A 14,947-nucleotide genomic window follows, 5' to 3' on the forward strand; every position below is an offset into this window, starting at 1 on the left:
ATCAGGTCTAGACTTGATTTGTAACTGACCTAATTGTAGTCTGGGTGATGGGTGTTTTAGCTATAGTCCCTCACTTTGCAGCAGTGTCTTTAATGCAGGTGTTCAGCTGTTCACTCTGCTGTCTGACTTCTCAAGAATTTTGTTGTTCTCTAAGGAAAATCCTTTTTATGAGCAGGAGCCTGCAATGTGCTTCCTCTCCTCTCTAAGGCTGCTCTGGAACTCCTCCTCCTGGCAGGAAGCAGGACCAGCCCATGGCACTCCCCATAAAATTCTTTCTTTGTCCATGAATCCATAAAATACATAGGCTTTGAAGCGCAAGATGCCAAACAGAAGCAATGGCCATTTCACACTGACTTTGCTTCCAGCCCATTCCTACCAGGAGGGGAGGAACAGAGTGTTTAGCCCTGTTCTTTGCCAACCATCACCATCCACATCCTTAACCGGTAGTTACGGCTAAACATACAAAAATACAGTACATAAAAATGCAAAACTATATACAACATTTGCATATACCCCCTGGTCTGGGGTACGGCACCCCTTCACATAAAAGAACTAGGTGGCACATGCTGTCATATGATGTCCAGGGAAAGAAGGATAGCGCATGTTGAATTTAACATGTCGAATCCTAATGTCTGGCAGTGGATTGCTCTCCCCTCCTCATTGAACACAAACATGATTAGTTGAACCAAGCTTGCATGTTTATAGAGGAGTCAAGAGGAACAGTTGTCGGGTGAACAGCTACTAAAGAGTGTGGCCACCTTCAGAGTTTGGGGGGATTTTTAAACTGGTCTCATAGTAACATAGTAAAGTTGAATAAAAGGATTTTAGTTACTTGTAGTTAGTTTGCATGTATAATAATACGATGTAGAAAGGGGAAGGCAAAAGAACCCCAGAGGGGTATTTGCCAACTGTCCTAATTTTAGGTGACTACAAACAGCATAGGAATAAGTCTCTTCCTCTTAACCAATCCTATACCCGGACCTTGTAAAAGCATGTCTAGTAAGACTCCGAGACCACTTTTATTACAGGGATCACCATTCCCTGACAGAGCGTTCCATAGTGCCACTGCTCTTAGGGTCCTAAGACAGAGATAATATCACTAAAGTGCGGTGAGCGGCGATTTAGCGAGATGTTCAGTTACACTAAACAATAGTCACTAAATATTTTTTTTTACTGTTTGCATGTTACTACAGTACCATTGTTACTGCTTTGCCCATAGAGCATTTACTATGCTAATGACTGACAGCTTTCTGATTAGACAAAGTTATTTGGTGGCGACTAATGATACTCTTTCAGTCAGACAGATTTGTCCGATCCACACCGCTCATCGGTTGACTGCTGCATGATATTACGAGTGAAGATAATTGCTTAGATTCAAACGATTATACCAAAATTTGCTCTATCTAATAGGCCCTTAGGAGTAAAAGAAAACCTTATCTGCTGATTGGTTATAGGGAAAGCCTCTTACCTCTAGACCTACTGTAGTGGATGTCGTTATCAGTCTTAGGGTCCATTCACACGTCAGTATTTTTACCTTTCCAGATAAACGTTCCTGTTTTTTGCGGATCCGAAAATCTGGATGATATGAGGATGCTTTTAGCATGTCTTCAGCATTTTTGACAGATCCATTGACTAGAATGGCATGACGGAACGCAAAATCGGACAAATAGTAGGACAGGGTATATTTTTTTCCTGGATCCGAATAAACGGAACCCACGGAACTGAATCACAGAATCGGAGAGCACCATGAGTGCTGTCCGATTATTTGTGGATTCCATTGAAAATTAATGGATCCGCATAACGTTCCGTTTTTAATCGGAACGGATGCGGAACACCAAAACGGACGTGTGAATGGACCCTTACAGTCATACGTACAGTGACTCTGCATTGACCTTTTATATTTTTGTGTAAAGTTTAAATTTTTATAATTTTATTGGTTATTTAATCCATGCATATGTTTCTTTATTATCTTCTGGACCCACCCAGTTCAGCTAGGTCTTTCTTATACTCAGGTGTCCAAGACACAGTATTTTATGTATTTTTTGTGTGGCATCACTAGTGATTTACATAAGAATAAAGCTATTGTCCTTACCATTTGCAATAAATCATCAAATGATTGTATTTCCTTTGGCAGGAGTGCCTGTCAGTATTTTATTCTGGGGCGTTCTCTCGGGTCTTTCTGGGGTCTGAATTTATTTTGTGCTCTGTAGTCTGTATTTTAGGCCTGAGATCTAAATTTATTTTGGAGACTTTGGTCTGTATTCTTGGGTCTGATATGAGGTTTGATTTTTATTTTGGCTTCTCGGGTCTGTATTCCAGCATCTGGAATGGGTTCTGTATTTATTTTGGGGTCTGTATTTATTTGGGGTGTGCATTTTGAAGGCTATTTTGGAGTCTGTAGTTATACTAGGATTCTGAGTTTGAATACACTTTGGGGGTCTGCATCAAGATCTGTAATCATTGGATGTGCATGGGAATACACACTGTGCATTGGTTTCAGTGAAGGTTTCCCTGGCAGACACATGACAATGCTGGGCTGAGTCAGTTTTCGGTGGATGGGTCACGTGTAAGGAATGTGTTGTCCAGCATAAAAATACCTAAGAGTCCATGTAGGGAAGTACCAGACAGAACCTCATAGTCAGTAGCACACAGGCAGCACTGAGAGAGTACTGGGCGATGCCACAGCTGAAGGCAAAAGAGCCAGCCAAACCCTGAGTGGTAGTTAGCTACCAATAGAGGGAGAGTAGCGCTCTGTAATTGGCATACCCCCAGGGCCTAGGGAGGGCAGAGAAGAAGTAGCACCAACGGCAGAAGGGCATCCTGGAGCAGCAATAGTCAACTTGCACTTCCTAGCCATGTTTGGAGCATCAATGGACCTGTAAGGAAGCCAGTTGAGGAGCATAGACCAGCCAGCTTGCTGCAAGTAGGCATGCCTGTGTAGAGAAGGCATACTTGTCTTTATGCATGAAGTATATGTTGTGAGGAAGAGAGATACCATGCACAGCTCACAAGAAAACAGCTGCAATGGCCTGTCAAAAACCATCTGTTGCTGTCAAGCAGAAGGAGACTCAGAAACAGAGTGTTGTCGCCCAGGAAGATTGGATGCAATGCCTGCAAAAAAACTAAGAGACTAAGCCTGCGCTCTATGAGAGACTGTTTTAACCATTAAGCGTGTTGATCCATGTGATCCTATACCCACTTAGCCAATTGAAGTTGTTCAAAGTTATTTGATGTTTAATTTCTCCATCTTTGAGTGGGGAGTCACATACACCACTCATGTGTCAAATAGCTCCTTCCTAAGGTCTGACATCATGACAAGCTTCTGTGTTGTCAGCTTCTCTGAGGGCTCCTTCGCACAACCACACTTTTTAAATACTATTTAAAATGCTTGTAAATGCCATGCATTTCAAGCTTTTTAAATGCTATTCTTTACCAGTATATTTTTTTGACAATTTTTACATGCATTTTATGGCATTTTTAAAATCCTATAGAGAAGTCGATAGAAAACACACCAGAAAAATGTCATCAGGCAGCAGCATTTCTCATGTAAATAATAACATGGAAAATACATCAAAATGCTATATGTAAATCCAAATATAAAGTTTATAGTACCCGTTCTTTCATTCTTTTTGATAAATGAATAGTGCAAGCTTTTATAAGACACTTTGTGATACAGTGTCTCTTCTTATCAGGCTTCTCTCCTGTAGATCAGCACTCTAGACTCCTCAAGGAAATTGGGCTGGTAGATAAATTTAATTAATGAATTTAAAAAGGTGTCTGTGTTAAATACTGTGCATATTAAATGCGCAGATTTTGTTGCAAAGGTGTTTTGATGCAAAATCTGCGACATTTCCCCACTCACGCCACTTTTCCGATATGGCGGAAAAAGGGGGCGTGGGCAGGGAAGAGTCCCCGGCCTGTCTCATTTATCATTTTATGGCGTGGAAAATGGTCTTAAACTACTCCAGCAGGGCAGCTGGTGTATATTAAACCATGTGGCACGGCCTGTGCCTCTACGTAACTTTGCTGCATTAAAACCGGCGTATAAATTGCCAGTCTTAATAAATGACTCCCTATGTAGCTATTTTCTCCAGAACTCTATAGCTAGTGATATAAAACATAAAAACAATTATAAGTTGATGAAAAATAAAACGGAGAAATTAAAACTTTGTGCTACATGTAAAGTCATTAATGGGGTCCCCTGGGATTTTTATATTTATGGCCTATTCTCCCAGTCATCTGGATTGTGGAAGTGTGGGTCTCCAATGTCTCAGGTCATGGGAGTAAATATTCTGACCACTGCAATATTGTAGGTGTTTCGGAGCTGCCATGAGCTAGTTCCATGGTAGAATGCAGTTTACATGTATTACAAAGTGTGCCTCCCTTTGACTCATGTAGAAAAATCACCTAAAATAAATCGGTATCTTTCTTAGGTCCTTTTAACAGGTTCTATAGCTTTATACATCAATGCCATAAAATAAAACAAAAAACCTCCAGAGCGTTCGGGGGCCCACAACCTGCCTACCTAAAACGACCCCAAATTTATTTTGTGGCACTCTAAATTGCTTCCTGTCAGTTCAATCGCAGCTGTAAAAATGATTCCGAAATTAGACCTCTGCCAAACGTACATGTTTATTGGAGAGAGGAATGTGGAATAAGATGCTGCCAGGCCACTCTGGCTGATTATCTCCAGAGGGATTGAACACCTTTCTTTTTGCTGGCATCTTCTTTGTGCCTATGTGCAACTCCAATGGAATACAGTGGTCAAATGGCCGCATCTAAGACAGAAGTTCCATGCTGTCGACCAGACCTAACCTGAGGGTAAGACCCTATGGTTGTTTTTTTTTATGCAGTTTTGGAAGCCAAACCAGGAGTAAATTCAAAAAAGAGGAGAAGTGGTATCTGTCCTAAATACATTCTCTCCTTTTATGATCCACTCCTGGTTTTGGCTTCCATAGCTGCATCAGGAAACCTGACCGTGTGGTCGTAACCCTAAATGTTACACATCATAGACTTGGAGTACATTTTTAGTCTAGTGTTTCTTTCATGTCTGTATTGCAGGAAAAGGCAGGTGGATTTCCTTTCACATTGCACTTTACCTATGACATGTCACTTAATGGGGTCGTCTCACTTTAATAAGTTGCATTTATCATGTAAAAAAAAGTTAACACAAGGCACTTACTAATGTTTTGTTATTATCCATATTGCTTCCTTTGCTGGCTGGATTTATTTTTCTATCACATTACACACTGCTCACTTCCATGGTTACAACCACCCTGCAATCCATTAGTGGTGGTCGTGCTTGCACACTTTAGGAAAAAGCGTCAGCCTCTCTGGTGTCTGGGACCATGGGAGCGCACATAGGCTGGTGCTTTTTCCTATATTGTGCAAGCACGACCACCACTGCCGGATTTCAGGGTGGTCTGTAACCATGGAAACGGGCAGGGTATAATGTGAGGGAAAAATGAATACAGCCAGCAAAGGAAGCAATATGGATAATCACAATACATTAGTAAGTGGCTTATGTTTAATCATATTTTATTCATCTTTTCAAAAGATCAAAGTGCATAATAAAGCAGAGAAACACCTTTGAATTAAGCGCTCTGAATCAATCTGTAGATGCTTCTAAATCCATGAAATTAAGGTACATCGTACCAAATTGAATAATATAAAGTAACATGTTTTAACAAATCACAGTGTAATCTCGTGAACCAGTGTGTCTTCAAAACATTAGCATGGATTGAAGAATAAAAGGATAGAGAATGAAGCAAGAAAGAAAGAAAGAAAGAAAGAAAGGAGAAAAGGGGGAGGGAAGGCGGGGTAAGGGTAGGGGGGAGTAGGTGAACAAGTGGATCTCTATTACGTGGTGTAGATTACAATAAGGTAGCTCAGCTCAACTTAGAACATATTAGACAGCCAAAAGAGAGAGGAAGTCCGGAGACTCTAATGCTTCCGTCCAGCAAGCCCAAATCTTGTAGTATTTAGTAGACAGGTCAGAGATTTCCTCCATCCTAGCCATCTGTTGCATTTCCTGGAACCATTCCCTCATGGTGGGTACATGTGTCGAACGCCAGTGTCTCGGAATCACTGTTCTAGCAGCCGCAATAAAGAATCTCAATAGGCACCCTTTTTGAGATGAAATAGAACCCGGAAGGATGGAGAGGAGCGCTATTTGAGGGGAATTATTGACTGTTTTTCATGAGATTTTGTTAAAAGCGCTAAATACAGAGTCCCAAAAGGGTTTAATTAAGTCGCACCCCCACCAAACGTGAAGCATTGCACCTCTTTCCCTGCAGCAGCGCCAGCAAAGCTCTGATACTGAAGGGAAGATTCTATGTAGTCTCACTGGGTATCTGTACCAACGGGATAGGATCTTATAGTTTTTTTTCTTGGACGGCACAACCCATAGAAAGCTTATGAGAGTATAGAAATGCTTTTTGAAGATCAGCTTTTTCAATGGTCTTACCTAGTTCTGATTCCCAAGCAATGATAAAATTAGGACTGTCCTTGTGAGAACCTGTTAGAAAAATCTGATATAATTGAGAGATGAGGTGAGTCGGAGCAGAGGACACAGTGAGCAGCTTTTCAATCTCGGTTAGCGTGGCTCCGAAAGAACACTGCGCTCCCCTGGACAAGACGAAGGATTTTATTTGTTCATATTCTAACCAAGAGATCCGTGTATCGGGAAATCTAGCGGAAATTGAGGAAAGAGACGGGAATGTGTTACCTAACATAAGGTGGTGAAAGTGAGGATCGTCTGCGACCTTCGTGCCTAGAAATGAATCCCTTTCCATGCCTGCAGGAAATGCTGGATTATGGAGAACGGGGGTGAGCGGGCTGAGTCTTCTAATACCCATTCCCTTCTGAGTTAATGAATCCCATATTTTAAGTGTTTGTTGTAGTAACGTGTGATGACTAGATAGCAGAGGACGGTCCTCAGATGAAAACCACGGGGTGTGTTTAAGTGGGAGAGAGCAGTAAGTGGCTTATATTAACTTTCTCTACATGATAAAGGCCACTTACTGAAGTGAGACAACCCCTTTAAAGAGAACCTGTCACAGGAATTTTGTGTATAGAGCTGAGGCCATGGGTTGCTAGATGGCCACTAGCACATCCGCAATACCCAGTCCCCATAGCTCTGTGTGCTTTTAGGGTCCATTCACACGTCCTGTTTTTTTCCATCCTGAAAAACGGTCCGTTTTTTGCGGATCCGTTGTTCCTGAAAATGTTTCCGTATGTCATCCGTATGTCATCCGTTTTTTGCGGATCCGCAAAAAACGGGAGCATGTATACATTTCAATAATCAAATAAAGTTGTTTGGATTTCTTTGAAAAAAAATTGAAAAAAAAAAAAAAAAAAAAAAAAAAAAAAAAATTGTTATGTGTTTCCAGGAACGGAATCCGCAAAAAACGGATGACATACGGAATGACATCCGAATGTCATCCGTTTTTTGCGGATCCATTGACTTTGTATTGTACCAGGATCCGATTTTTCAGGACAAGAATAGGACATGTTTTATATTTAAACGGACATGCGGAACGGAACAACGGAAACGGACAGCACACATTGTGCTGTCCGATTTTTTCCAGGACCCATTGAAAATGAATGGGTCCAGATCTGGTCCTGATCTGTTCCTGAAAAAACGGAACAGATCAGGAAAGAAAAAACGGACGTGTGAATGGATTTGATACATATGCAAATTAACCTGAGATGAGTCCTGTACGTGAGATGAGTCAGGGACAGGACTCATCTCAGGTTAATTTGCATATGTATCAAATCCGGGTTTTTTTTCACAATAAAAGCACACAGAGCTATGGGGACTGGGTATTGCGGATGTGCTAGCGGCCATCTAGCAACCCATGTCCTCAGCTCTATACACAAAATCCCGGTGACAGGTTACCTTTAAGCCTCACTCACACATCTATGTCCGTGCTTAAATCCGTGAAAAGGTGATCATTGAAGCATCCGTGTTGCATCCGTGGTTTTCACAGACCCATAGGCTAAAATGGAGCATGCATTCGTGCTAAAAACACTGACCCATGGACCATGGTAAAAAACTGAGGTGTGAATACACACAAGAAAATAAATGGGCATGTGTGCTGTCTGTGGAGAACACGAACAGCACACGTACGTGAAGCACTGACATGTGAATGAGGCTTAACAGTTAAAAGCAACATGGGGCGTTTACAGCCTCTGTTCCTGCTATTCTGTCAGGCAAACATTGTACCGCTGGGCGTGTAGCTTGTCACCAGGTCCCAGAGACAAGACAGTCTGGTTTGTCAGGTTTCCAGTACAGTGATCTGTGGACTACTGAGGTTGTTTTACACTGTTGGAAATAATGAGCTTTGATGAAGCACGAAACTGTTTTTGTCTCACTTCATACTTACAAATTGGCACTACATAAGGTAAGACGTCCGATTATTGCATTCGTCAGATACAACCGCTCTGTTATATTGTATAGTCTTTGAATTTCTGCTATATAACAGGTACCTTTTGGTCAGTGAGGGTTGCACAGGGCAGTAGATTAGTTTGTCAGGTTCTCCGTAAATCCGTTTTTTGATTGACGATACCGGACACTGACAGATCTGCATGTTCTAATGTTTTTTTATCCCTCTGTGAATGAGTTTCATGTCAGTATGTCATCTTAGGAACTTGGTCATGTGACAAGTAAGTGACTGACCTATAGATTTCTGGATTCAAGTAGCAGCACACAGTAGTAGTCAGTTCAGTCCCAGGGCAGGGTCGCATGTTGTGACTGGAAAGGTCATAAAAAAGCCTGGGCAACAAAAAAAAGTAATTTAACTTTTCTTTTTTTGCTGTGCCGTCATAGGATATTATTATAGTAGTCATTCTAGATCAGATGCCACCACAGGGCACCAGTGAGGTCATCACATAGGATCAGATGCCACCACTGGACACCAGTGAGGTCATCACATAGGATCAGATGCCACCACTGGACACCAGTGAGGTCATCACATAGGATCAGATGACACCACTGGGCACCAGTGAGGTCATCACATATAATCAGATGCCACCACTGGACACCAGTGAGGTCATCACATAGGATCAGATGCCACCACTGGGCACCAGTGAGGTCATCACATAGGATCAGATGCCACCACTGGGCACCAGTTTTCTGGTATTCAAATCTGCCATAACATTAAAGCCAGAAACTGGTGAAGTGAATAACATTGATTATCTTGTGACAATGACACTTCTCGAGGAGTGGGATATATTTGGCAGCAAGTGAACAGTCAGTTCTTGAAGGTGATGTGTTGGAAGCAGGGAAAATAGACACGTATAAGGCAAGGGCTACAGGGCAACACTGGTCACACGACACCTGTCGCAGCCAGGATCGCTGAGTAGCGGTGATCCCATAGAAAAGAATGGGGCCGCCGCAGCAGTCACAAGAAATCCAGCCGTGTTGGATTTCATGCGACTGCCGCAACGATCCCATGCCTTTCTATGGGATTGCCGCTACTCAGCGATCCTGGCCTCGACACCTGTCGCGTGACAAGTGTTGCCTTGTAGCCCTTACCTAAGGGTCTGAGAGACTTGTAAAGTGCTGTAGAATGTGTTGACACTATTCATAAAGATTATTATTATTATTATGGACAACAGTTAAACTGTGAAGGGTAGACAACTAGGTTAGCACATCTCCAAACCAGCAGGTCTTGTGGAGTGTTCCCAGAAAGCAGTTAGTCCTACCATTAGTGGTACAAGGAATGACAACCAGAGAAGCAGCTACAAGGCTCTTAACCCGTTCCTGAACGCCTTACGTATATTTACTTCGGGACTTTAAATATGGTGTCCGCTCTTGCATGCAGCAGTGACCTTGCTTCCTATAGAGCTCCTGCCTGTGGAAGGGCTCCATAGGAAGATAGTGTAGTTCTCATAAAAATCTAATAAATCTAATGATTGCTTGCTATAGTTCCCTAGGGAAACTGTAAAAAAGTGAAAAATATATATATATTTTTTTTCCAAATTAACATAAAAGTACATAAACAATTAAAAAATAAACATCATGGGTATGACCGCATGCAAAAACTCCTGTACTATTAAAATATAAAAATATTTATCCCATACGGCAAATGACGAAATTGAAACAAGTTTTTTGGTCACTTCAGTTTATGAAATTGCATAAAATGTAATCAAAAAGTCATACGCACCCCAGAATGGTATTAATGAAAAGTACAGATTGCCCTGCAAAGAAATGAGCCCTCACACCTAAAAATAAAAAAGTTATGACCTTCACGGTTCAGATACTGTTGATCTATCCTGATAAAAATCTCGGAAAACCTCTTAAAAAGCCTTGAGAGGTAGAGTTTCCAGAATAGTGTCACTTCTCGGGGGTTCCATTTATTATTTCACCCCAGTGTCTCTACAGTTGTCAACACAAGATGCATAAATCACCACATTGGGCCTGAAATGCACATGGTGCTCTTTTACTCCTGAGCCCTGGTGTATGTCCAGGCAAAAGATTAGGGCCACATTTAGGGTGTTTATTAAACCAGAAAGCACAGTATAATAATTATTATAATTAATCAGGGCTGACTTTTTACACTGGCACTGAAATTGCATAACTGTGGAAATTTGTGGCGTGAAAATACTCACTAAATATCTTGGTGAGGGTTGTGGGTTTTTAAATGGGGTCACTTCTTGGAGGTTTCTTTTTTTTCTTTACAACAGAGTCTTTAATGCGCTCCTCTGAACTCTGCAGTGTGCCCAAACTGCAGCATATGACCACATTGGGGCTATTGTCATACTTGGAAAAGTTATGTAACATGTTTGGGTTGCTATTTCTCCCACTACCACTTGTGAAAATGACACATTTGAAGCTAAAACTACATATCATTGAAATAAAAGTAATTTTCATTTCACAATTTAAAAAATAAAACTATGAAATACCTGTGGGGTCAAGCTAATTACTATACCCCTAGGTCAATTCTTTGAAGGGTTTCCAAAATGAAGTAACTTTTTGGGTTTTTACACTGCACTGGGATCTCAGGGGCTCTGCAAATGTTATTTGGCACCTGAGAAGCATTCCAGCGAAATCTCCTTTCCAAGAGCCAAGGGAACTCCTTCCCTTCTGAGTCCTCCAGTGTGCCCATACAGCAGTTTATGACAACATATTGGGTGTTGCCATATTCAATAGAAAATGTGTAACAAACTGTGAGGTGATGGTTGTATTATCAGTAACTGAAGCGTTTTTGCTGAACCCTGCCGGATCCAGCAAAAACGCTAGTGTGAAAGTAGCCTTATTTGCCCATCAGATTCCACCTTTCATTTTTCAGAGCTCCTTTGGAAAATGAAAGGTGGAATCTGATATGGGCAACTGAGCCAGTTCTACTTTACACCACTTTGATAAATCTCCCCCTAAATCTTAAAATTTCGCCTCCATTGTGCTTTTATTTTTGTGCACTACTTAAAAGGATAACGTTTCTAAAATTGGATTTAAATAATTTGAAGGCGTAGTTTGCAAAATGGGGTCAAAGTCACTTTACAACTAAATTGGTCCTTATAAAAGTCTGTTTTGGGAATTGTTTTGAAAATTTGAAAAACTGCTTCTAAAATTCGAAGCCTTCTAGCATCCTAAAAAAAATTAAATGACATTTACAAAATCATTCCAACATAAAGTAGACATATGGGGAATGTTAATGAATAACTATTTTGTAAGATATCACTATCCGTCTTAAAGGCAAATAATACATTTTGAAATCAGATAATTTTTCCAAATTTTCTGTAGATGTTGGATTTTTTTTAAATAAAAGTAAAACATGTCAACCCATATTTCACACTTATGTGAAGTCTGATATGTCTTTTCAGAATGGCTTGCATAAGTAAAAGCATTCCAAAGTTATTACCACATAAGGTGAGGTGTCAGATGTGCAAAATTAGGCTGGGTCCTGAAGAGGTTAAATGGGTCAGCTCTGAACCCGGACATAACCCCTTCTTCACTCTTCACTCATAAAGCATCATAAATATGCCCCTTGTTATAGGAATGTGCTGTATGTGTGTCCACACAGTTCCATACAGTATTATGTTTTTAAAGGGGTTGTTGAGGATTAGAAAAACATGGCTGCTTTATTATAAAACAGCCGCACAACTATCCATGGGTTGTGCTCAGGTAAGTGAATGGGGCTGAGCTGTAATACCGTACACAACCTGTCGAAGAAAGCAGCCATCTTTGTTCTAGTCCTGGAGAACGCATTTAACTGAATATGCTTTAGTAAGTGTTTAGCTAATATATTTATGACGTGGTAGTTTAACTGACTAAACTGGTTTTACAATGGGAAATGTATGGGGAAAATTACAAGGAAACACTGTACCCTTTGTGTGTCACCGTGTAAAAGTGAATAAGCCTGAAAGAATGCTCCTGCATACTTCTAGACTTTATGGAATGTAGATTCAGCTTTTTTTCCCTGTAGCATTTACTTCCCGGTTGTGTGAGAAAAGTACATATTTGGCAATGTATTGAAACAATATGATATTCGTCCCTTTCCCATCCAAAGTCTCTATGGTGCAACATTTAGAAGATCACTTGTCAGGTTTTAGGTAACGTCTGTGACCAGCATAACTTAAAGGGAACCTGTCACCATGAAAAGGCAGTATAATTGAAGGCAGCATGGTGTAGAGCAGGAGGAGCTGAGCAGATTGATATACAGTTTTGTGGGAAAAGTTGTATTTCATTCATTCATTTAAATTCCTACTCATTCTTTGAAGCCAAGGAGGCAGCCCCATCAGTGATTGACAGCCTTCCCTCTATAACTGTGTATGCAGAGAGAGCTGTCAATCACTGCTAGGACCGCCTCCCTGACTTCAAAGAATGAATAGGAATTTAAATGAATGAAATAAAACTTATAAAGAATCTTTTCCCACAAAAATGTATATTAATCTGCTCGGCTTCTTCTGTTCTATAACATGCTGCCTGCAGCTCAGATACCATGTTCAACGTGACAGGTTCCCTTTAAAGGGGTTTTCCAGGATTACTATGGTTTTTAACATGCCCATGGACATAACATCACAGGAAATAAGGCTACTTTCACATTAGCGTTCGGGGCTCTGCTTGTGAGCTCCGTTTGAAGGCTCTCACAAGCGGCCCCGAACGGATCCGTACTGCCCTAATGCATTCTGAGTGGATGCGGATCCGCTCAGAATGCATCAGTCTGGCACCGTCTGTCCTCCGCTCCGCTCAGCAGGCGGATACCCGAATGCTGCTTGCAGCGTTCGGGTGTCCGTCTGGCCGTGCGGAGGCAAACGGATCCGTCCAGAGTTACAATGGAAGTCAATGGGGGCGGATCCGTTTGAAGGTGACACAATATGGTGCATTTTTCAAACGGATCCGTCCCCCATAGACTTTCAATGTAAAGTCTGGACGAATCCGTCTGAATACAAATTGTACTTAGACTTTTAAAGTGAAATATAATGCAAACGGTTCAGTCTGAACGGATACCATCGTTTGCATTATAGGAGCGGATCCGTCTGTACAAATACCAGACGGATCCGCTCCGAACGCAAGTGTGAAAGTAGCCTTAGAAAGCGCTGCATGGACATGGTCATGTGACCACAGCCCAGAACAGGAGATAGGAGCAATAAAGGTAAAAGAAATACATTACAAAATTCCAGCTACCTTCATAAATTTTTATTTTAAAGAATGTTGATACAAACCGGCAAACCCCTTTAAACTCTGCCTATATTTTATAAATGAACAGTAGCTTTTATTTGTATGAATAACCCTCTGTTTCAGGAAAGTTATTAACTCTGTGATTTTTGGGCTGTCATCTTGGTACTTGGATAATTGGTTACTTTGAGGGACGTCTCCACCAGGGGAAGATCAAAGTACTGGAAATGCCTTTGCAAACTTACCCATGATCCATACAGCCAGGTGGATGTCCTAGTCATGCAGGTTTGCAGTGACCCTGATGCCCAAACAAGTATCCGACCAGTCTTCAAGTAAATGCTAATGCAATGCTTATCTAGATAAAGTTCGTATGACCCCTCTATTTGCGTCCTTGGGAATTTCACAGCTGGGAGATACCTCTTTGCATCCATTCCGAAAACCAGATCTGTTCTGAAGGAGGCACCGCTTGTAAGGGTACTATTACACTGCCTAATGTTCAGGCTGGGCAAGCGCTCACTGATCGAGGATAAGCACGACGATCTGCGCTCGTTTTCATTGGCCTATTACACAGACCGATACAGAGTATTTAGGAGAGGAATGCTTGCTTATCCTTCCCTGATTAAACAGGACTCTGTGCCGCCAATAATTAGGCCTCTTGTGCTCTGCATCATGGCTTATTCCTCTAAATGTGCTGACCTGGCCTCAATAGGGAAGATTTTTCTGTTGAAAGGGTGAGTGCTGCAGATTTTCTTCTGTGAAAGCAATATTACGTTGCATAAAAGATGCAATCAGCCAACAAATAAGTGTTTGTTTGTCTGTCGGTTGATCTCCAGCACAATTACACAGGCCAATTATCCGCCACTGTGAATGTTAATTGGTCTGAAAATCGGGCAGTGTAATAGGGGCTTAAAGGGGTTTTCTGGTTTGCATCAGCATCCTTTAAAATAATAATTTATGAAGATAGCTGTCATTTTGTACGTTTTTTCTTTTACCTTTATTGTTCCTATAGTCTGTTCTGGGCTATGTATGTGACCATGTCCATCCAGCGCTTTCTTATTTCCTGTGATGCGATGTCCATGGACATGTCACAGCAGCGTCAGCCGAGAAAGGAGCATCGTGGGTTTGGTTGGATACAGCAACAGGAAGTGCTACATAAAGGATGGGAATAAAGCAAAGTGATTTGTTAACATGGTGAAAACAGGTCAGGAAAGTCCAAAAAAAAAACAAAAAAACTTTGGGAGCATATCCATGAGCTAAGGAGCTAAGCAGCCACATGAGCATATCCATTAAAAACTATAGTAATTCCAGAAAACCCCTTGCCCTTCA

At 41.3% G+C, this 14,947-nt stretch overlaps 1 protein-coding gene across 2 annotated transcripts in view; it reads left to right on the top strand.

Moving 5' to 3' along the window:
- SYTL5 (synaptotagmin like 5) overlaps positions 1–14,947 on the top strand; it is a 237,780-nt gene that overhangs the window by 73,513 nt on the left and 149,320 nt on the right. The window contains exon 1 of one of the 2 annotated variants that reach the window (XM_044286621.1): positions 8,333–8,405. The exons of the other annotated variant lie outside the window; for it this stretch is intronic. The gene's annotated coding sequence lies outside the window, so the exon portion shown is untranslated. Of the gene's footprint in view, positions 1–8,332; positions 8,406–14,947 lie in introns of those variants that run through there. 2 annotated transcript variants of the gene reach the window in all.

This window comes from Bufo gargarizans, chromosome 3, assembly GCF_014858855.1.
Source record: "Bufo gargarizans isolate SCDJY-AF-19 chromosome 3, ASM1485885v1, whole genome shotgun sequence".
Taxonomy (NCBI): domain Eukaryota; kingdom Metazoa; phylum Chordata; class Amphibia; order Anura; family Bufonidae; genus Bufo; species Bufo gargarizans.